This window comes from Castor canadensis, chromosome 16 (genome assembly GCF_047511655.1).
Source record: "Castor canadensis chromosome 16, mCasCan1.hap1v2, whole genome shotgun sequence".
In the NCBI taxonomy this organism is placed as follows: domain Eukaryota; kingdom Metazoa; phylum Chordata; class Mammalia; order Rodentia; family Castoridae; genus Castor; species Castor canadensis.
The window spans coordinates 36,986,259-37,009,945 of NC_133401.1; positions in this window are offsets into that span (position 1 = coordinate 36,986,259).

Sequence of the window (23,687 nt, forward strand, 5' to 3'; positions counted from 1 at the left end):
AAGAAACTTAGCCTTTCTCCACCTTGAACATTGTGAGTTGCTGGAATTATACGCTTCAGAAACGAGCTCAATTCTCACAAGGGACCAGTATACTAGATACTGCACCTTCTAAGTAGATGTTGCTCTTTCGAGACATACATGTCTTTCTTGACCGTAGCTGAATCGGCCTGTTTGGAACAAAATGAGCCTCGTTCCAACTTGAAAACCATGATTTGCAGCAAGTATTCCTTTCAAAAACTAACTCAGTTCTCATAGGCAAACAATGTGCTCGATGCCCTTGATTCTGCCACAGATGGTTTTCTTTTGAGAGATGCAGATGTTTCATCAACTCAGCTGGATAGGCTTACATGAAACAAACTGAGCCTTTCTCCACGTTGAAAACTATGATTTGCCGGAATTATTCCTTTGAAAAGTAAACTAAATTTTCACAGGGAAACAATGTGATAGATGCTGAGACTTCCAACATAGATGGTTTCTCTTTGAGATATACATGTGATTCTTCCAATCAGCTGAATAGGCCTATTTGGTGCAAACAGAGTCTAAATCCACCTTAAGCACCTAAGATGCATGAAATCTTCCTTTCAGAAACTACCACTGCTCTCACAGGGAAGATATGCCATACATACTTCTGTACCTCACGCAGATTGTTCTCTCTCGAGAGATGAAGGTCTTTCTTCAGCTTACATGTATAGGCCTATTTGGAAGAAAATCAGCCTTTCTCCACCTTGAAAGCTTTGATTTGCAGGAAGTATTCCTTTCAAAATTAAATCACTTCTCACAGTGAAACACTGTACTAGATGCTGCAGCTTCGAACATAGATGGTTGTCTTTGGAGAGGTCCATGTGTTCTTCACGTTAGCTGAATAGGCCTTTTTAGAGCAAACGGTGCCTATCTCCACCTTGGAACTCCAAAGTTGCAGGAAGTATTGCTCTGAAAACGTAGGTCATTAAGGACAGTGAAACCATGTACTGGATGCTCCTGCTTCGAACATACGTGGTTTCCTTTCCAGAGATACATATGTTTCTTCAACTTACCTGCATAGGCCTCTTTGGAACAAATTGACCCTTTCTCACCCTTGAAAACACTGGTTTCAGTAAGTATTCCTTCAATAAACAAACTGAATTCTCACAGGTAAACAGTGTGCTGGATTCTCCTGCTTCTCACACACATGCTTTTCCTTCACGAGATACCTGAGCCTCTTTTGTTTTGCAGAATAGGCCTCTAAGGAACAAAATGAGCCATTCTACACCTGGAAAATGTTGATTTGCACAACGTACACCATTCCAACACTAACTAAATTCTTACAGGGACACAATGTGCCAGAGGCTACAGCTTCTAACATACATTGTTTTCTTTGGAGAGATACATGTGTTTCTTCAACTCAGCACAATAGGTGTATTTGGACTCATTACAGCCTATCTCCACCTTGAAACTCCTAAATTGAAGGAAGTATTTCTCTAGAAAACGAACACCAATTGCAAAGGGAAACAATGTGCTAGATGATCCTGCTTCAAACAGAGATGGTGTTCCTTCCAGAGATACATGAGTTTCTTCAACTTAACAGAATAGGTCTATTTGGAACAAAATGAGCTTTTCTCCACCTTTAACATTCTGATTTGCAGGACGGATTCCTTCGAAGAACTGAGTAAATATGCACAGAGATGCAGTCTTCTGGATGCTCCTGCTTCTAAAACAGCCGTTACTTTTTTTGGGGAGATACATGTGTTTCATAACAGAGCTGAACAGGCCTACTTGGAACAAAAGGAACCTTTCTCCACTTGAAAATTCTGATTTCAGGAAGTATTCCTTTGAAGAACTAACTCAGTTCTCACCAGGAAACAATGTGCTAGGTGTTCCCGGTTGTAACACACATGCTTTTCTTTCGAGAGATAGCAGTGTTTCTTCAATTCAGCTAAATAGGCCTACTTGGATCAAAATTAGCCTTTCCCTAGCTTCAAAACGTTGATTTGCAGAAATTATTCCTTTCAAAAACTAACTCAATTCTCATAGGTAAATAAGGTGCTAGATTGTCCTGATTCTGCCACAGAGGGTTTAATTTTGAGAGTGACATGTGTTTTGTCAACTCAGCAAAATAGGCCCAATTGCAACAAAGGAGCCTTTGTCCACTTTGAATGGTCGGAGTTGCTGCAAGTCTTTCCTTCAAAAACGGACTCTGATCGCACAGGGAAACAATGTGAGAGATGCTGTAGCTTTTAAGTAGATGGTTTTCCTGGAAGAGGTGCATGTGTACCTTCAAGTCAGCTGAATAGGCCTCTTTTGGGCAAACAGAGCCTATCTCCATCGTGAAACTTCTAGGTTTCAGGAAGTATTTCTATCAAAAACCCAGTCAGTTCACACAGGGAAACAATGTACTAGGTGCTCCTGCTCCTTTCACAGATTGTTTTCCTTTGAGAGATACATGTGTTCCTTCAACTTACCTGGATGGGACTCTTTGGAACAAAATGAGCATTTCTTCACCTTGAACATGCAGATTGGAAGGAAGTATTCCTTCCCAAAACCAACTCCTTTCTCAGAGGGAAACAATGCACTAGTTGCTCCTGCTCCTAACACAGACGGTTTTCTTTGCAGATACACACGTGTTTCCTCAACGAAGCTGAATAGGCCTATTGGGAACAAAATGAGCCTTTCTCCACCTTGAAAACTGAGAATTGAAGTTGACATTCCTTTCAAAAACTATCTCAATTCTCACAGGGAAACAACACGCTACATGCTGAAGCTCCTAACACACACTGTTTTCTTTTGAGAGACACATGTGTTTCCTCATCTAAGCTTAGTAAGTCTAGTGGCAAGAAACTTAGCCTTTCTCCACCTTGAACATTGTGAGTTGCTGGAATTATACGCTTCAGAAACGAGCTCAATTCTCACAAGGGACCAGTATACTAGATACTGCACCTTCTAAGTAGATGTTGCTCTTTCGAGACATACATGTCTTTCTTGACCGTAGCTGAATCGGCCTGTTTGGAACAAAATGAGCCTCGTTCCAACTTGAAAACCATGATTTGCAGCAAGTATTCCTTTCAAAAACTAACTCAGTTCTCATAGGCAAACAATGTGCTCGATGCCCTTGATTCTGCCACAGATGGTTTTCTTTTGAGAGATGCAGATGTTTCATCAACTCAGCTGGATAGGCTTACATGAAACAAACTGAGCCTTTCTCCACGTTGAAAACTATGATTTGCCGGAATTATTCCTTTGAAAAGTAAACTAAATTTTCACAGGGAAACAATGTGATAGATGCTGAGACTTCCAACATAGATGGTTTCTCTTTGAGATATACATGTGATTCTTCCAATCAGCTGAATAGGCCTATTTGGTGCAAACAGAGTCTAAATCCACCTTAAGCACCTAAGATGCATGAAATCTTCCTTTCAGAAACTACCACTGCTCTCACAGGGAAGATATGCCATACATACTTCTGTACCTCACGCAGATTGTTCTCTCTCGAGAGATGAAGGTCTTTCTTCAGCTTACATGTATAGGCCTATTTGGAAGAAAATCAGCCTTTCTCCACCTTGAAAGCTTTGATTTGCAGGAAGTATTCCTTTCAAAATTAAATCACTTCTCACAGTGAAACACTGTACTAGATGCTGCAGCTTCGAACATAGATGGTTGTCTTTGGAGAGGTCCATGTGTTCTTCACGTTAGCTGAATAGGCCTTTTTAGAGCAAACGGTGCCTATCTCCACCTTGGAACTCCAAAGTTGCAGGAAGTATTGCTCTGAAAACGTAGGTCATTAAGGACAGTGAAACCATGTACTGGATGCTCCTGCTTCGAACATACGTGGTTTCCTTTCCAGAGATACATATGTTTCTTCAACTTACCTGCATAGGCCTCTTTGGAACAAATTGACCCTTTCTCACCCTTGAAAACACTGGTTTCAGTAAGTATTCCTTCAATAAACAAACTGAATTCTCACAGGTAAACAGTGTGCTGGATTCTCCTGCTTCTCACACACATGCTTTTCCTTCACGAGATACCTGAGCCTCTTTTGTTTTGCAGAATAGGCCTCTAAGGAACAAAATGAGCCATTCTACACCTGGAAAATGTTGATTTGCACAACGTACACCATTCCAACACTAACTAAATTCTTACAGGGACACAATGTGCCAGAGGCTACAGCTTCTAACATACATTGTTTTCTTTGGAGAGATACATGTGTTTCTTCAACTCAGCACAATAGGTGTATTTGGACTCATTACAGCCTATCTCCACCTTGAAACTCCTAAATTGAAGGAAGTATTTCTCTAGAAAACGAACACCAATTGCAAAGGGAAACAATGTGCTAGATGATCCTGCTTCAAACAGAGATGGTGTTCCTTCCAGAGATACATGAGTTTCTTCAACTTAACAGAATAGGTCTATTTGGAACAAAATGAGCTTTTCTCCACCTTTAACATTCTGATTTGCAGGACGGATTCCTTCGAAGAACTGAGTAAATATGCACAGAGATGCAGTCTTCTGGATGCTCCTGCTTCTAAAACAGCCGTTACTTTTTTTGGGGAGATACATGTGTTTCATAACAGAGCTGAACAGGCCTACTTGGAACAAAAGGAACCTTTCTCCACTTGAAAATTCTGATTTCAGGAAGTATTCCTTTGAAGAACTAACTCAGTTCTCACCAGGAAACAATGTGCTAGGTGTTCCCGGTTGTAACACACATGCTTTTCTTTCGAGAGATAGCAGTGTTTCTTCAACTCAGCTAAATAGGCCTACTTGGATCAAAATTAGCCTTTCCCTAGCTTCAAAACGTTGATTTGCAGAAATTATTCCTTTCAAAAACTAACTCAATTCTCATAGGTAAATAAGGTGCTAGATTGTCCTGATTCTGCCACAGAGGGTTTAATTTTGAGAGTGACATGTGTTTTGTCAACTCAGCAAAATAGGCCCAATTGCAACAAAGGAGCCTTTGTCCACTTTGAATGGTCGGAGTTGCTGCAAGTCTTTCCTTCAAAAACGGACTCTGATCGCACAGGGAAACAATGTGAGAGATGCTGTAGCTTTTAAGTAGATGGTTTTCCTGGAAGAGGTGCATGTGTACCTTCAAGTCAGCTGAATAGGCCTCTTTTGGGCAAACAGAGCCTATCTCCATCGTGAAACTTCTAGGTTTCAGGAAGTATTTCTATCAAAAACCCAGTCAGTTCACACAGGGAAACAATGTACTAGGTGCTCCTGCTCCTTTCACAGATTGTTTTCCTTTGAGAGATACATGTGTTCCTTCAACTTACCTGGATGGGACTCTTTGGAACAAAATGAGCATTTCTTCACCTTGAACATGCAGATTGGAAGGAAGTATTCCTTCCCAAAACCAACTCCTTTCTCAGAGGGAAACAATGCACTAGTTGCTCCTGCTCCTAACACAGACGGTTTTCTTTGCAGATACACACGTGTTTCCTCAACGAAGCTGAATAGGCCTATTGGGAACAAAATGAGCCTTTCTCCACCTTGAAAACTGAGAATTGAAGTTGACATTCCTTTCAAAAACTATCTCAATTCTCACAGGGAAACAACACGCTACATGCTGAAGCTCCTAACACACACTGTTTTCTTTTGAGAGACACATGTGTTTCCTCATCTAAGCTTAGTAAGTCTAGTGGCAAGAAACTTAGCCTTTCTCCACCTTGAACATTGTGAGTTGCTGGAATTATACGCTTCAGAAACGAGCTCAATTCTCACAAGGGACCAGTATACTAGATACTGCACCTTCTAAGTAGATGTTGCTCTTTCGAGACATACATGTCTTTCTTGACCGTAGCTGAATCGGCCTGTTTGGAACAAAATGAGCCTCGTTCCAACTTGAAAACCATGATTTGCAGCAAGTATTCCTTTCAAAAACTAACTCAGTTCTCATAGGCAAACAATGTGCTCGATGCCCTTGATTCTGCCACAGATGGTTTTCTTTTGAGAGATGCAGATGTTTCATCAACTCAGCTGGATAGGCTTACATGAAACAAACTGAGCCTTTCTCCACGTTGAAAACTATGATTTGCCGGAATTATTCCTTTGAAAAGTAAACTAAATTTTCACAGGGAAACAATGTGATAGATGCTGAGACTTCCAACATAGATGGTTTCTCTTTGAGATATACATGTGATTCTTCCAATCAGCTGAATAGGCCTATTTGGTGCAAACAGAGTCTAAATCCACCTTAAGCACCTAAGATGCATGAAATCTTCCTTTCAGAAACTACCACTGCTCTCACAGGGAAGATATGCCATACATACTTCTGTACCTCACGCAGATTGTTCTCTCTCGAGAGATGAAGGTCTTTCTTCAGCTTACATGTATAGGCCTATTTGGAAGAAAATCAGCCTTTCTCCACCTTGAAAGCTTTGATTTGCAGGAAGTATTCCTTTCAAAATTAAATCACTTCTCACAGTGAAACACTGTACTAGATGCTGCAGCTTCGAACATAGATGGTTGTCTTTGGAGAGGTCCATGTGTTCTTCACGTTAGCTGAATAGGCCTTTTTAGAGCAAACGGTGCCTATCTCCACCTTGGAACTCCAAAGTTGCAGGAAGTATTGCTCTGAAAACGTAGGTCATTAAGGACAGTGAAACCATGTACTGGATGCTCCTGCTTCGAACATACGTGGTTTCCTTTCCAGAGATACATATGTTTCTTCAACTTACCTGCATAGGCCTCTTTGGAACAAATTGACCCTTTCTCACCCTTGAAAACACTGGTTTCAGTAAGTATTCCTTCAATAAACAAACTGAATTCTCACAGGTAAACAGTGTGCTGGATTCTCCTGCTTCTCACACACATGCTTTTCCTTCACGAGATACCTGAGCCTCTTTTGTTTTGCAGAATAGGCCTCTAAGGAACAAAATGAGCCATTCTACACCTGGAAAATGTTGATTTGCACAACGTACACCATTCCAACACTAACTAAATTCTTACAGGGACACAATGTGCCAGAGGCTACAGCTTCTAACATACATTGTTTTCTTTGGAGAGATACATGTGTTTCTTCAACTCAGCACAATAGGTGTATTTGGACTCATTACAGCCTATCTCCACCTTGAAACTCCTAAATTGAAGGAAGTATTTCTCTAGAAAACGAACACCAATTGCAAAGGGAAACAATGTGCTAGATGATCCTGCTTCAAACAGAGATGGTGTTCCTTCCAGAGATACATGAGTTTCTTCAACTTAACAGAATAGGTCTATTTGGAACAAAATGAGCTTTTCTCCACCTTTAACATTCTGATTTGCAGGACGGATTCCTTCGAAGAACTGAGTAAATATGCACAGAGATGCAGTCTTCTGGATGCTCCTGCTTCTAAAACAGCCGTTACTTTTTTTGGGGAGATACATGTGTTTCATAACAGAGCTGAACAGGCCTACTTGGAACAAAAGGAACCTTTCTCCACTTGAAAATTCTGATTTCAGGAAGTATTCCTTTGAAGAACTAACTCAGTTCTCACCAGGAAACAATGTGCTAGGTGTTCCCGGTTGTAACACACATGCTTTTCTTTCGAGAGATAGCAGTGTTTCTTCAACTCAGCTAAATAGGCCTACTTGGATCAAAATTAGCCTTTCCCTAGCTTCAAAACGTTGATTTGCAGAAATTATTCCTTTCAAAAACTAACTCAATTCTCATAGGTAAATAAGGTGCTAGATTGTCCTGATTCTGCCACAGAGGGTTTAATTTTGAGAGTGACATGTGTTTTGTCAACTCAGCAAAATAGGCCCAATTGCAACAAAGGAGCCTTTGTCCACTTTGAATGGTCGGAGTTGCTGCAAGTCTTTCCTTCAAAAACGGACTCTGATCGCACAGGGAAACAATGTGAGAGATGCTGTAGCTTTTAAGTAGATGGTTTTCCTGGAAGAGGTGCATGTGTACCTTCAAGTCAGCTGAATAGGCCTCTTTTGGGCAAACAGAGCCTATCTCCATCGTGAAACTTCTAGGTTTCAGGAAGTATTTCTATCAAAAACCCAGTCAGTTCACACAGGGAAACAATGTACTAGGTGCTCCTGCTCCTTTCACAGATTGTTTTCCTTTGAGAGATACATGTGTTCCTTCAACTTACCTGGATGGGACTCTTTGGAACAAAATGAGCATTTCTTCACCTTGAACATGCAGATTGGAAGGAAGTATTCCTTCCCAAAACCAACTCCTTTCTCAGAGGGAAACAATGCACTAGTTGCTCCTGCTCCTAACACAGACGGTTTTCTTTGCAGATACACACGTGTTTCCTCAACGAAGCTGAATAGGCCTATTGGGAACAAAATGAGCCTTTCTCCACCTTGAAAACTGAGAATTGAAGTTGACATTCCTTTCAAAAACTATCTCAATTCTCACAGGGAAACAACACGCTACATGCTGAAGCTCCTAACACACACTGTTTTCTTTTGAGAGACACATGTGTTTCCTCATCTAAGCTTAGTAAGTCTAGTGGCAAGAAACTTAGCCTTTCTCCACCTTGAACATTGTGAGTTGCTGGAATTATACGCTTCAGAAACGAGCTCAATTCTCACAAGGGACCAGTATACTAGATACTGCACCTTCTAAGTAGATGTTGCTCTTTCGAGACATACATGTCTTTCTTGACCGTAGCTGAATCGGCCTGTTTGGAACAAAATGAGCCTCGTTCCAACTTGAAAACCATGATTTGCAGCAAGTATTCCTTTCAAAAACTAACTCAGTTCTCATAGGCAAACAATGTGCTCGATGCCCTTGATTCTGCCACAGATGGTTTTCTTTTGAGAGATGCAGATGTTTCATCAACTCAGCTGGATAGGCTTACATGAAACAAACTGAGCCTTTCTCCACGTTGAAAACTATGATTTGCCGGAATTATTCCTTTGAAAAGTAAACTAAATTTTCACAGGGAAACAATGTGATAGATGCTGAGACTTCCAACATAGATGGTTTCTCTTTGAGATATACATGTGATTCTTCCAATCAGCTGAATAGGCCTATTTGGTGCAAACAGAGTCTAAATCCACCTTAAGCACCTAAGATGCATGAAATCTTCCTTTCAGAAACTACCACTGCTCTCACAGGGAAGATATGCCATACATACTTCTGTACCTCACGCAGATTGTTCTCTCTCGAGAGATGAAGGTCTTTCTTCAGCTTACATGTATAGGCCTATTTGGAAGAAAATCAGCCTTTCTCCACCTTGAAAGCTTTGATTTGCAGGAAGTATTCCTTTCAAAATTAAATCACTTCTCACAGTGAAACACTGTACTAGATGCTGCAGCTTCGAACATAGATGGTTGTCTTTGGAGAGGTCCATGTGTTCTTCACGTTAGCTGAATAGGCCTTTTTAGAGCAAACGGTGCCTATCTCCACCTTGGAACTCCAAAGTTGCAGGAAGTATTGCTCTGAAAACGTAGGTCATTAAGGACAGTGAAACCATGTACTGGATGCTCCTGCTTCGAACATACGTGGTTTCCTTTCCAGAGATACATATGTTTCTTCAACTTACCTGCATAGGCCTCTTTGGAACAAATTGACCCTTTCTCACCCTTGAAAACACTGGTTTCAGTAAGTATTCCTTCAATAAACAAACTGAATTCTCACAGGTAAACAGTGTGCTGGATTCTCCTGCTTCTCACACACATGCTTTTCCTTCACGAGATACCTGAGCCTCTTTTGTTTTGCAGAATAGGCCTCTAAGGAACAAAATGAGCCATTCTACACCTGGAAAATGTTGATTTGCACAACGTACACCATTCCAACACTAACTAAATTCTTACAGGGACACAATGTGCCAGAGGCTACAGCTTCTAACATACATTGTTTTCTTTGGAGAGATACATGTGTTTCTTCAACTCAGCACAATAGGTGTATTTGGACTCATTACAGCCTATCTCCACCTTGAAACTCCTAAATTGAAGGAAGTATTTCTCTAGAAAACGAACACCAATTGCAAAGGGAAACAATGTGCTAGATGATCCTGCTTCAAACAGAGATGGTGTTCCTTCCAGAGATACATGAGTTTCTTCAACTTAACAGAATAGGTCTATTTGGAACAAAATGAGCTTTTCTCCACCTTTAACATTCTGATTTGCAGGACGGATTCCTTCGAAGAACTGAGTAAATATGCACAGAGATGCAGTCTTCTGGATGCTCCTGCTTCTAAAACAGCCGTTACTTTTTTTGGGGAGATACATGTGTTTCATAACAGAGCTGAACAGGCCTACTTGGAACAAAAGGAACCTTTCTCCACTTGAAAATTCTGATTTCAGGAAGTATTCCTTTGAAGAACTAACTCAGTTCTCACCAGGAAACAATGTGCTAGGTGTTCCCGGTTGTAACACACATGCTTTTCTTTCGAGAGATAGCAGTGTTTCTTCAACTCAGCTAAATAGGCCTACTTGGATCAAAATTAGCCTTTCCCTAGCTTCAAAACGTTCATTTGCAGAAATTATTCCTTTCAAAAACTAACTCAATTCTCATAGGTAAATAAGGTGCTAGATTGTCCTGATTCTGCCACAGAGGGTTTAATTTTGAGAGTGACATGTGTTTTGTCAACTCAGCAGAATAGGCCCAATTGCAACAAAGGAGCCTTTGTCCACTTTGAATGGTCGGAGTTGCTGCAAGTCTTTCCTTCAAAAACGGACTCTGATCGCACAGGGAAACAATGTGAGAGATGCTGTAGCTTTTAAGTAGATGGTTTTCCTGGAAGAGGTGCATGTGTACCTTCAAGTCAGCTGAATAGGCCTCTTTTGGGCAAACAGAGCCTATCTCCATCGTGAAACTTCTAGGTTTCAGGAAGTATTTCTATCAAAAACCCAGTCAGTTCACACAGGGAAACAATGTACCAGGTGCTCCTGCTCCTTTCACAGATTGTTTTCCTTTGAGAGATACATGTGTTCCTTCAACTTACCTGGATGGGACTCTTTGGAACAAAATGAGCATTTCTTCACCTTGAACATGCAGATTGGAAGGAAGTATTCCTTCCCAAAACCAACTCCTTTCTCAGAGGGAAACAATGCGCTAGTTGCTCCTGCTCCTAACACAGACGGTTTTCTTTGCAGATACACACGTGTTTCCTCAACGAAGCTGAATAGGCCTATTGGGAACAAAATGAGCCTTTCTCCACCTTGAAAACTGAGAATTGAAGTTGACATTCCTTTCAAAAACTATCTCAATTCTCACAGGGAAACAACACGCTAGATGCTGAAGCTTCTAACACACTGTTTTCTTTTGAGAGACACATGTGTTTCCTCATCTAAGCTTAGTAAGTCTAGTGGCAAGAAACTTAGCCTTTCTCCACCTTGAACATTGTGAGTTGTTGGAATTATACGCTTCAGAAACGAGCTCAATTCTCACAAGGGACTAGTATACTAGATACTGCACCTTCTAAGTAGATGTTGCTCTTTCGAGACATACATGTCTTTCTTGACCGTAGCTGAATCGGCCTGTTTGGAACAAAATGAGCCTCGTTCCAACTTGAAAACCATGATTTGCAGCAAGTATTCCTTTCAAAAACTAACTCAGTTCTCATAGGCAAACAATGTGCTCGATGCCCTTGATTCTGCCACAGATGGTTTTCTTTTGAGAGATGCAGATGTTTCATCAACTCAGCTGGATAGGCTTACATGAAACAAACTGAGCCTTTCTCCACGTTGAAAACTATGATTTGCCGGAATTATTCCTTTGAAAAGTAAACTAAATTTTCACAGGGAAACAATGTGATAGATGCTGAGACTTCCAACATAGATGGTTTCTCTTTGAGATATACATGTGATTCTTCCAATCAGCTGAATAGGCCTATTTGGTGCAAACAGAGTCTAAATCCACCTTAAGCACCTAAGATGCATGAAATCTTCCTTTCAGAAACTACCACTGCTCTCACAGGGAAGATATGCCATACATACTTCTGTACCTCACGCAGATTGTTCTCTCTCGAGAGATGAAGGTCTTTCTTCAGCTTACATGTATAGGCCTATTTGGAAGAAAATCAGCCTTTCTCCACCTTGAAAGCTTTGATTTGCAGGAAGTATTCCTTTCAAAATTAAATCACTTCTCACAGTGAAACACTGTACTAGATGCTGCAGCTTCGAACATAGATGGTTGTCTTTGGAGAGGTCCATGTGTTCTTCACGTTAGCTGAATAGGCCTTTTTAGAGCAAACGGTGCCTATCTCCACCTTGGAACTCCAAAGTTGCAGGAAGTATTGCTCTGAAAACGTAGGTCATTAAGGACAGTGAAACCATGTACTGGATGCTCCTGCTTCGAACATACGTGGTTTCCTTTCCAGAGATACATATGTTTCTTCAACTTACCTGCATAGGCCTCTTTGGAACAAATTGACCCTTTCTCACCCTTGAAAACACTGGTTTCAGTAAGTATTCCTTCAATAAACAAACTGAATTCTCACAGGTAAACAGTGTGCTGGATTCTCCTGCTTCTCACACACATGCTTTTCCTTCACGAGATACCTGAGCCTCTTTTGTTTTGCAGAATAGGCCTCTAAGGAACAAAATGAGCCATTCTACACCTGGAAAATGTTGATTTGCACAACGTACACCATTCCAACACTAACTAAATTCTTACAGGGACACAATGTGCCAGAGGCTACAGCTTCTAACATACATTGTTTTCTTTGGAGAGATACATGTGTTTCTTCAACTCAGCACAATAGGTGTATTTGGACTCATTACAGCCTATCTCCACCTTGAAACTCCTAAATTGAAGGAAGTATTTCTCTAGAAAACGAACACCAATTGCAAAGGGAAACAATGTGCTAGATGATCCTGCTTCAAACAGAGATGGTGTTCCTTCCAGAGATACATGAGTTTCTTCAACTTAACAGAATAGGTCTATTTGGAACAAAATGAGCTTTTCTCCACCTTTAACATTCTGATTTGCAGGACGGATTCCTTCGAAGAACTGAGTAAATATGCACAGAGATGCAGTCTTCTGGATGCTCCTGCTTCTAAAACAGCCGTTACTTTTTTTGGGGAGATACATGTGTTTCATAACAGAGCTGAACAGGCCTACTTGGAACAAAAGGAACCTTTCTCCACTTGAAAATTCTGATTTCAGGAAGTATTCCTTTGAAGAACTAACTCAGTTCTCACCAGGAAACAATGTGCTAGGTGTTCCCGGTTGTAACACACATGCTTTTCTTTCGAGAGATAGCAGTGTTTCTTCAACTCAGCTAAATAGGCCTACTTGGATCAAAATTAGCCTTTCCCTAGCTTCAAAACGTTGATTTGCAGAAATTATTCCTTTCAAAAACTAACTCAATTCTCATAGGTAAATAAGGTGCTAGATTGTCCTGATTCTGCCACAGAGGGTTTAATTTTGAGAGTGACATGTGTTTTGTCAACTCAGCAAAATAGGCCCAATTGCAACAAAGGAGCCTTTGTCCACTTTGAATGGTCGGAGTTGCTGCAAGTCTTTCCTTCAAAAACGGACTCTGATCGCACAGGGAAACAATGTGAGAGATGCTGTAGCTTTTAAGTAGATGGTTTTCCTGGAAGAGGTGCATGTGTACCTTCAAGTCAGCTGAATAGGCCTCTTTTGGGCAAACAGAGCCTATCTCCATCGTGAAACTTCTAGGTTTCAGGAAGTATTTCTATCAAAAACCCAGTCAGTTCACACAGGGAAACAATGTACTAGGTGCTCCTGCTCCTTTCACAGATTGTTTTCCTTTGAGAGATACATGTGTTCCTTCAACTTACCTGGATGGGACTCTTTGGAACAAAATGAGCATTTCTTCACCTTGAACATGCAGATTGGAAGGAAGTATTCCTTCCCAAAACCAACTCCTTTCTCAGAGGGAAACAATGCACTAGTTGCTCCTGCTCCTAACACAGACGGTTTTCTTTGCAGATACACACGTGTTTCCTCAACGAAGCTGAATAGGCCTATTGGGAACAAAATGAGCCTTTCTCCACCTTGAAAACTGAGAATTGAAGTTGACATTCCTTTCAAAAACTATCTCAATTCTCACAGGGAAACAACACGCTACATGCTGAAGCTCCTAACACACACTGTTTTCTTTTGAGAGACACATGTGTTTCCTCATCTAAGCTTAGTAAGTCTAGTGGCAAGAAACTTAGCCTTTCTCCACCTTGAACATTGTGAGTTGCTGGAATTATACGCTTCAGAAACGAGCTCAATTCTCACAAGGGACCAGTATACTAGATACTGCACCTTCTAAGTAGATGTTGCTCTTTCGAGACATACATGTCTTTCTTGACCGTAGCTGAATCGGCCTGTTTGGAACAAAATGAGCCTCGTTCCAACTTGAAAACCATGATTTGCAGCAAGTATTCCTTTCAAAAACTAACTCAGTTCTCATAGGCAAACAATGTGCTCGATGCCCTTGATTCTGCCACAGATGGTTTTCTTTTGAGAGATGCAGATGTTTCATCAACTCAGCTGGATAGGCTTACATGAAACAAACTGAGCCTTTCTCCACGTTGAAAACTATGATTTGCCGGAATTATTCCTTTGAAAAGTAAACTAAATTTTCACAGGGAAACAATGTGATAGATGCTGAGACTTCCAACATAGATGGTTTCTCTTTGAGATATACATGTGATTCTTCCAATCAGCTGAATAGGCCTATTTGGTGCAAACAGAGTCTAAATCCACCTTAAGCACCTAAGATGCATGAAATCTTCCTTTCAGAAACTACCACTGCTCTCACAGGGAAGATATGCCATACATACTTCTGTACCTCACGCAGATTGTTCTCTCTCGAGAGATGAAGGTCTTTCTTCAGCTTACATGTATAGGCCTATTTGGAAGAAAATCAGCCTTTCTCCACCTTGAAAGCTTTGATTTGCAGGAAGTATTCCTTTCAAAATTAAATCACTTCTCACAGTGAAACACTGTACTAGATGCTGCAGCTTCGAACATAGATGGTTGTCTTTGGAGAGGTCCATGTGTTCTTCACGTTAGCTGAATAGGCCTTTTTAGAGCAAACGGTGCCTATCTCCACCTTGGAACTCCAAAGTTGCAGGAAGTATTGCTCTGAAAACGTAGGTCATTAAGGACAGTGAAACCATGTACTGGATGCTCCTGCTTCGAACATACGTGGTTTCCTTTCCAGAGATACATATGTTTCTTCAACTTACCTGCATAGGCCTCTTTGGAACAAATTGACCCTTTCTCACCCTTGAAAACACTGGTTTCAGTAAGTATTCCTTCAATAAACAAACTGAATTCTCACAGGTAAACAGTGTGCTGGATTCTCCTGCTTCTCACACACATGCTTTTCCTTCACGAGATACCTGAGCCTCTTTTGTTTTGCAGAATAGGCCTCTAAGGAACAAAATGAGCCATTCTACACCTGGAAAATGTTGATTTGCACAACGTACACCATTCCAACACTAACTAAATTCTTACAGGGACACAATGTGCCAGAGGCTACAGCTTCTAACATACATTGTTTTCTTTGGAGAGATACATGTGTTTCTTCAACTCAGCACAATAGGTGTATTTGGACTCATTACAGCCTATCTCCACCTTGAAACTCCTAAATTGAAGGAAGTATTTCTCTAGAAAACGAACACCAATTGCAAAGGGAAACAATGTGCTAGATGATCCTGCTTCAAACAGAGATGGTGTTCCTTCCAGAGATACATGAGTTTCTTCAACTTAACAGAATAGGTCTATTTGGAACAAAATGAGCTTTTCTCCACCTTTAACATTCTGATTTGCAGGACGGATTCCTTCGAAGAACTGAGTAAATATGCACAGAGATGCAGTCTTCTGGATGCTCCTGCTTCTAAAACAGCCGTTACTTTTTTTGGGGAGATACATGTGTTTCATAACAGAGCTGAACAGGCCTACTTGGAACAAAAGGAACCTTTCTCCACTTGAAAATTCTGATTTCAGGAAGTATTCCTTTGAAGAACTAACTCAGTTCTCACCAGGAAACAATGTGCTAGGTGTTCCCGGTTGTAACACACATGCTTTTCTTTCGAGAGATAGCAGTGTTTCTTCAACTCAGCTAAATAGGCCTACTTGGATCAAAATTAGCCTTTCCCTAGCTTCAAAACGTTCATTTGCAGAAATTATTCCTTTCAAAAACTAACTCAATTCTCATAGGTAAATAAGGTGCTAGATTGTCCTGATTCTGCCACAGAGGGTTTAATTTTGAGAGTGACATGTGTTTTGTCAACTCAGCAGAATAGGCCCAATTGCAACAAAGGAGCCTTTGTCCACTTTGAATGGTCGGAGTTGCTGCAAGTCTTTCCTTCAAAAACGGACTCTGATCGCACAGGGAAACAATGTGAGAGATGCTGTAGCTTTTAAGTAGATGGTTTTCCTGGAAGAGGTGCATGTGTACCTTCAAGTCAGCTGAATAGGCCTCTTTTGGGCAAACAGAGCCTATCTCCATCGTGAAACTTCTAGGTTTCAGGAAGTATTTCTATCAAAAACCCAGTCAGTTCACACAGGGAAACAATGTACCAGGTGCTCCTGCTCCTTTCACAGATTGTTTTCCTTTGAGAGATACATGTGTTCCTTCAACTTACCTGGATGGGACTCTTTGGAACAAAATGAGCATTTCTTCACCTTGAACATGCAGATTGGAAGGAAGTATTCCTTCCCAAAACCAACTCCTTTCTCAGAGGGAAACAATGCGCTAGTTGCTCCTGCTCCTAACACAGACGGTTTTCTTTGCAGATACACACGTGTTTCCTCAACGAAGCTGAATAGGCCTATTGGGAACAAAATGAGCCTTTCTCCACCTTGAAAACTGAGAATTGAAGTTGACATTCCTTTCAAAAACTATCTCAATTCTCACAGGGAAACAACACGCTAGATGCTGAAGCTTCTAACACACTGTTTTCTTTTGAGAGACACATGTGTTTCCTCATCTAAGCTTAGTAAGTCTAGTGGCAAGAAACTTAGCCTTTCTCCACCTTGAACATTGTGAGTTGTTGGAATTATACGCTTCAGAAACGAGCTCAATTCTCACAAGGGACTAGTATACTAGATACTGCACCTTCTAAGTAGATGTTGCTCTTTCGAGACATACATGTCTTTCTTGACCGTAGCTGAATCGGCCTGTTTGGAACAAAATGAGCCTCGTTCCAACTTGAAAACCATGATTTGCAGCAAGTATTCCTTTCAAAAACTAACTCAGTTCTCATAGGCAAACAATGTGCTCGATGCCCTTGATTCTGCCACAGATGGTTTTCTTTTGAGAGATGCAGATGTTTCATCAACTCAGCTGGATAGGCTTACATGAAACAAACTGAGCCTTTCTCCACGTTGAAAACTATGATTTGCCGGAATTATTCCTTTGAAAAGTAAACTAAATTTTCACAGGGAAACAATGTGATAGATGCTGAGACTTCCAACATAGATGGTTTCTCTTTGAGATATACATGTGATTCTTCCAATCAGCTGAATAGGCCTATTTGGTGCAAACAGAGTCTAAATCCACCTTAAGCACCTAAGATGCATGAAATCTTCCTTTCAGAAACTACCACTGCTCTCACAGGGAAGATATGCCATACATACTTCTGTACCTCACGCAGATTGTTCTCTCTCGAGAGATGAAGGTCTTTCTTCAGCTTACATGTATAGGCCTATTTGGAAGAAAATCAGCCTTTCTCCACCTTGAAAGCTTTGATTTGCAGGAAGTATTCCTTTCAAAATTAAATCACTTCTCACAGTGAAACACTGTACTAGATGCTGCAGCTTCGAACATAGATGGTTGTCTTTGGAGAGGTCCATGTGTTCTTCACGTTAGCTGAATAGGCCTTTTTAGAGCAAACGGTGCCTATCTCCACCTTGGAACTCCAAAGTTGCAGGAAGTATTGCTCTGAAAACGTAGGTCATTAAGGACAGTGAAACCATGTACTGGATGCTCCTGCTTCGAACATACGTGGTTTCCTTTCCAGAGATACATATGTTTCTTCAACTTACCTGCATAGGCCTCTTTGGAACAAATTGACCCTTTCTCACCCTTGAAAACACTGGTTTCAGTAAGTATTCCTTCAATAAACAAACTGAATTCTCACAGGTAAACAGTGTGCTGGATTCTCCTGCTTCTCACACACATGCTTTTCCTTCACGAGATACCTGAGCCTCTTTTGTTTTGCAGAATAGGCCTCTAAGGAACAAAATGAGCCATTCTACACCTGGAAAATGTTGATTTGCACAACGTACACCATTCCAACACTAACTAAATTCTTACAGGGACACAATGTGCCAGAGGCTACAGCTTCTAACATACATTGTTTTCTTTGGAGAGATACATGTGTTTCTTCAACTCAGCACAATAGGTGTATTTGGACTCATTACAGCCTATCTCCACCTTGAAACTCCTAAATTGAAGGAAGTATTTCTCTAGAAAACGATCACCAATTGCAAAGGGAAACAATGTGCTAGATGATCCTGCTTCAAACAGAGATGGTGTTCCTTCCAGAGATACATGAGTTTCTTCAACTTAACAGAATAGGTCTATTTGGAACAAAATGAGCTTTTCTCCACCTTTAACATTCTGATTTGCAGGACGGATTCCTTCGAAGAACTGAGTAAATATGCACAGAGATGCAGTCTTCTGGATGCTCCTGCTTCTAAAACAGCCGTTACTTTTTTTGGGGAGATACATGTGTTTCATAACAGAGCTGAACAGGCCTACTTGGAACAAAAGGAACCTTTCTCCACTTGAAAATTCTGATTTCAGGAAGTATTCCTTTGAAGAACTAACTCAGTTCTCACCAGGAAACAATGTGCTAGGTGTTCCCGGTTGTAACACACATGCTTTTCTTTCGAGAGATAGCAGTGTTTCTTCAACTCAGCTAAATAGGCCTACTTGGATCAAAATTAGCCTTTCCCTAGCTTCAAAACGTTGATTTGCAGAAATTATTCCTTTCAAAAACTAACTCAATTCTCATAGGTAAATAAGGTGCTAGATTGTCCTGATTCTGCCACAGAGGGTTTAATTTTGAGAGTGACATGTGTTTTGTCAACTCAGCAAAATAGGCCCAATTGCAACAAAGGAGCCTTTGTCCACTTTGAATGGTCGGAGTTGCTGCAAGTCTTTCCTTCAAAAACGGACTCTGATCGCACAGGGAAACAATGTGAGAGATGCTGTAGCTTTTAAGTAGATGGTTTTCCTGGAAGAGGTGCATGTGTACCTTCAAGTCAGCTGAATAGGCCTCTTTTGGGCAAACAGAGCCTATCTCCATCGTGAAACTTCTAGGTTTCAGGAAGTATTTCTATCAAAAACCCAGTCAGTTCACACAGGGAAACAATGTACTAGGTGCTCCTGCTCCTTTCACAGATTGTTTTCCTTTGAGAGATACATGTGTTCCTTCAACTTACCTGGATGGGACTCTTTGGAACAAAATGAGCATTTCTTCACCTTGAACATGCAGATTGGAAGGAAGTATTCCTTCCCAAAACCAACTCCTTTCTCAGAGGGAAACAATGCACTAGTTGCTCCTGCTCCTAACACAGACGGTTTTCTTTGCAGATACACACGTGTTTCCTCAACGAAGCTGAATAGGCCTATTGGGAACAAAATGAGCCTTTCTCCACCTTGAAAACTGAGAATTGAAGTTGACATTCCTTTCAAAAACTATCTCAATTCTCACAGGGAAACAACACGCTACATGCTGAAGCTCCTAACACACACTGTTTTCTTTTGAGAGACACATGTGTTTCCTCATCTAAGCTTAGTAAGTCTAGTGGCAAGAAACTTAGCCTTTCTCCACCTTGAACATTGTGAGTTGCTGGAATTATACGCTTCAGAAACGAGCTCAATTCTCACAAGGGACCAGTATAGTAGATACTGCACCTTCTAAGTAGATGTTGCTCTTTCGAGACATACATGTCTTTCTTGACCGTAGCTGAATCGGCCTGTTTGGAACAAAATGAGCCTCGTTCCAACTTGAAAACCATGATTTGCAGCAAGTATTCCTTTCAAAAACTAACTCAGTTCTCATAGGCAAACAATGTGCTCGATGCCCTTGATTCTGCCACAGATGGTTTTCTTTTGAGAGATGCAGATGTTTCATCAACTCAGCTGGATAGGCTTACATGAAACAAACTGAGCCTTTCTCCACGTTGAAAACTATGATTTGCCGGAATTATTCCTTTGAAAAGTAAACTAAATTTTCACAGGGAAACAATGTGATAGATGCTGAGACTTCCAACATAGATGGTTTCTCTTTGAGATATACATGTGATTCTTCCAATCAGCTGAATAGGCCTATTTGGTGCAAACAGAGTCTAAATCCACCTTAAGCACCTAAGATGCATGAAATCTTCCTTTCAGAAACTACCACTGCTCTCACAGGGAAGATATGCCATACATACTTCTGTACCTCACGCAGATTGTTCTCTCTCGAGAGATGAAGGTCTTTCTTCAGCTTACATGTATAGGCCTATTTGGAAGAAAATCAGCCTTTCTCCACCTTGAAAGCTTTGATTTGCAGGAAGTATTCCTTTCAAAATTAAATCACTTCTCACAGTGAAACACTGTACTAGATGCTGCAGCTTCGAACATAGATGGTTGTCTTTGGAGAGGTCCATGTGTTCTTCACGTTAGCTGAATAGGCCTTTTTAGAGCAAACGGTGCCTATCTCCACCTTGGAACTCCAAAGTTGCAGGAAGTATTGCTCTGAAAACGTAGGTCATTAAGGACAGTGAAACCATGTACTGGATGCTCCTGCTTCGAACATACGTGGTTTCCTTTCCAGAGATACATATGTTTCTTCAACTTACCTGCATAGGCCTCTTTGGAACAAATTGACCCTTTCTCACCCTTGAAAACACTGGTTTCAGTAAGTATTCCTTCAATAAACAAACTGAATTCTCACAGGTAAACAGTGTGCTGGATTCTCCTGCTTCTCACACACATGCTTTTCCTTCACGAGATACCTGAGCCTCTTTTGTTTTGCAGAATAGGCCTCTAAGGAACAAAATGAGCCATTCTACACCTGGAAAATGTTGATTTGCACAACGTACACCATTCCAACACTAACTAAATTCTTACAGGGACACAATGTGCCAGAGGCTACAGCTTCTAACATACATTGTTTTCTTTGGAGAGATACATGTGTTTCTTCAACTCAGCACAATAGGTGTATTTGGACTCATTACAGCCTATCTCCACCTTGAAACTCCTAAATTGAAGGAAGTATTTCTCTAGAAAACGAACACCAATTGCAAAGGGAAACAATGTGCTAGATGATCCTGCTTCAAACAGAGATGGTGTTCCTTCCAGAGATACATGAGTTTCTTCAACTTAACAGAATAGGTCTATTTGGAACAAAATGAGCTTTTCTCCACCTTTAACATTCTGATTTGCAGGACGGATTCCTTCGAAGAACTGAGTAAATATGCACAGAGATGCAGTCTTCTGGATGCTCCTGCTTCTAAAACAGCCGTTACTTTTTTTGGGGAGATACATGTGTTTCATAACAGAGCTGAACAGGCCTACTTGGAACAAAAGGAACCTTTCTCCACTTGAAAATTCTGATTTCAGGAAGTATTCCTTTGAAGAACTAACTCAGTTCTCACCAGGAAACAATGTGCTAGGTGTTCCCGGTTGTAACACACATGCTTTTCTTTCGAGAGATAGCAGTGTTTCTTCAACTCAGCTAAATAGGCCTACTTGGATCAAAATTAGCCTTTCCCTAGCTTCAAAACGTTGATTTGCAGAAATTATTCCTTTCAAAAACTAACTCAATTCTCATAGGTAAATAAGGTGCTAGATTGTCCTGATTCTGCCACAGAGGGTTTAATTTTGAGAGTGACATGTGTTTTGTCAACTCAGCAGAATAGGCCCAATTGCAAGAAAGGAGCCTTTGTCCACTTTGAATGGTCGGAGTTGCTGCAAGTCTTTCCTTCAAAACCGGACTCTGATCGCACAGGGAAACAATGTGAGAGATGCTGTAGCTTTTAAGTAGATGGTTTTCCTGGAAGAGGTGCATGTGTACCTTCAAGTCAGCTGAATAGGCCTCTTTTGGGCAAACAGAGCCTATCTCCATCGTGAAACTTCTAGGTTTCAGGAAGTATTTCTATCAAAAACCCAGTCAGTTCACACAGGGAAACAATGTACTAGGTGCTCCTGCTCCTTTCACAGATTGTTTTCCTTTGAGAGATACATGTGTTCCTTCAACTTACCTGGATGGGACTCTTTGGAACAAAATGAGCATTTCTTCACCTTGAACATGCAGATTGGAAGGAAGTATTCCTTCCCAAAACCAACTCCTTTCTCAGAGGGAAACAATGCACTAGTTGCTCCTGCTCCTAACACAGACGGTTTTCTTTGCAGATACACACGTGTTTCCTCAACGAAGCTGAATAGGCCTATTGGGAACAAAATGAGCCTTTCTCCACCTTGAAAACTGAGAATTGAAGTTGACATTCCTTTCAAAAACTATCTCAATTCTCACAGGGAAACAACACGCTACATGCTGAAGCTCCTAACACACACTGTTTTCTTTTGAGAGACACATGTGTTTCCTCATCTAAGCTTAGTAAGTCTAGTGGCAAGAAACTTAGCCTTTCTCCACCTTGAACATTGTGAGTTGCTGGAATTATACGCTTCAGAAACGAGCTCAATTCTCACAAGGGACCAGTATACTAGATACTGCACCTTCTAAGTAGATGTTGCTCTTTCGAGACATACATGTCTTTCTTGACCGTAGCTGAATCGGCCTGTTTGGAACAAAATGAGCCTCGTTCCAACTTGAAAACCATGATTTGCAGCAAGTATTCCTTTCAAAAACTAACTCAGTTCTCATAGGCAAACAATGTGCTCGATGCCCTTGATTCTGCCACAGATGGTTTTCTTTTGAGAGATGCAGATGTTTCATCAACTCAGCTGGATAGGCTTACATGAAACAAACTGAGCCTTTCTCCACGTTGAAAACTATGATTTGCCGGAATTATTCCTTTGAAAAGTAAACTAAATTTTCACAGGGAAACAATGTGATAGATGCTGAGACTTCCAACATAGATGGTTTCTCTTTGAGATATACATGTGATTCTTCCAATCAGCTGAATAGGCCTATTTGGTGCAAACAGAGTCTAAATCCACCTTAAGCACCTAAGATGCATGAAATCTTCCTTTCAGAAACTACCACTGCTCTCACAGGGAAGATATGCCATACATACTTCTGTACCTCACGCAGATTGTTCTCTCTCGAGAGATGAAGGTCTTTCTTCAGCTTACATGTATAGGCCTATTTGGAAGAAAATCAGCCTTTCTCCACCTTGAAAGCTTTGATTTGCAGGAAGTATTCCTTTCAAAATTAAATCACTTCTCACAGTGAAACACTGTACTAGATGCTGCAGCTTCGAACATAGATGGTTGTCTTTGGAGAGGTCCATGTGTTCTTCACGTTAGCTGAATAGGCCTTTTTAGAGCAAACGGTGCCTATCTCCACCTTGGAACTCCAAAGTTGCAGGAAGTATTGCTCTGAAAACGTAGGTCATTAAGGACAGTGAAACCATGTACTGGATGCTCCTGCTTCGAACATACGTGGTTTCCTTTCCAGAGATACATATGTTTCTTCAACTTACCTGCATAGGCCTCTTTGGAACAAATTGACCCTTTCTCACCCTTGAAAACACTGGTTTCAGTAAGTATTCCTTCAATAAACAAACTGAATTCTCACAGGTAAACAGTGTGCTGGATTCTCCTGCTTCTCACACACATGCTTTTCCTTCACGAGATACCTGAGCCTCTTTTGTTTTGCAGAATAGGCCTCTAAGG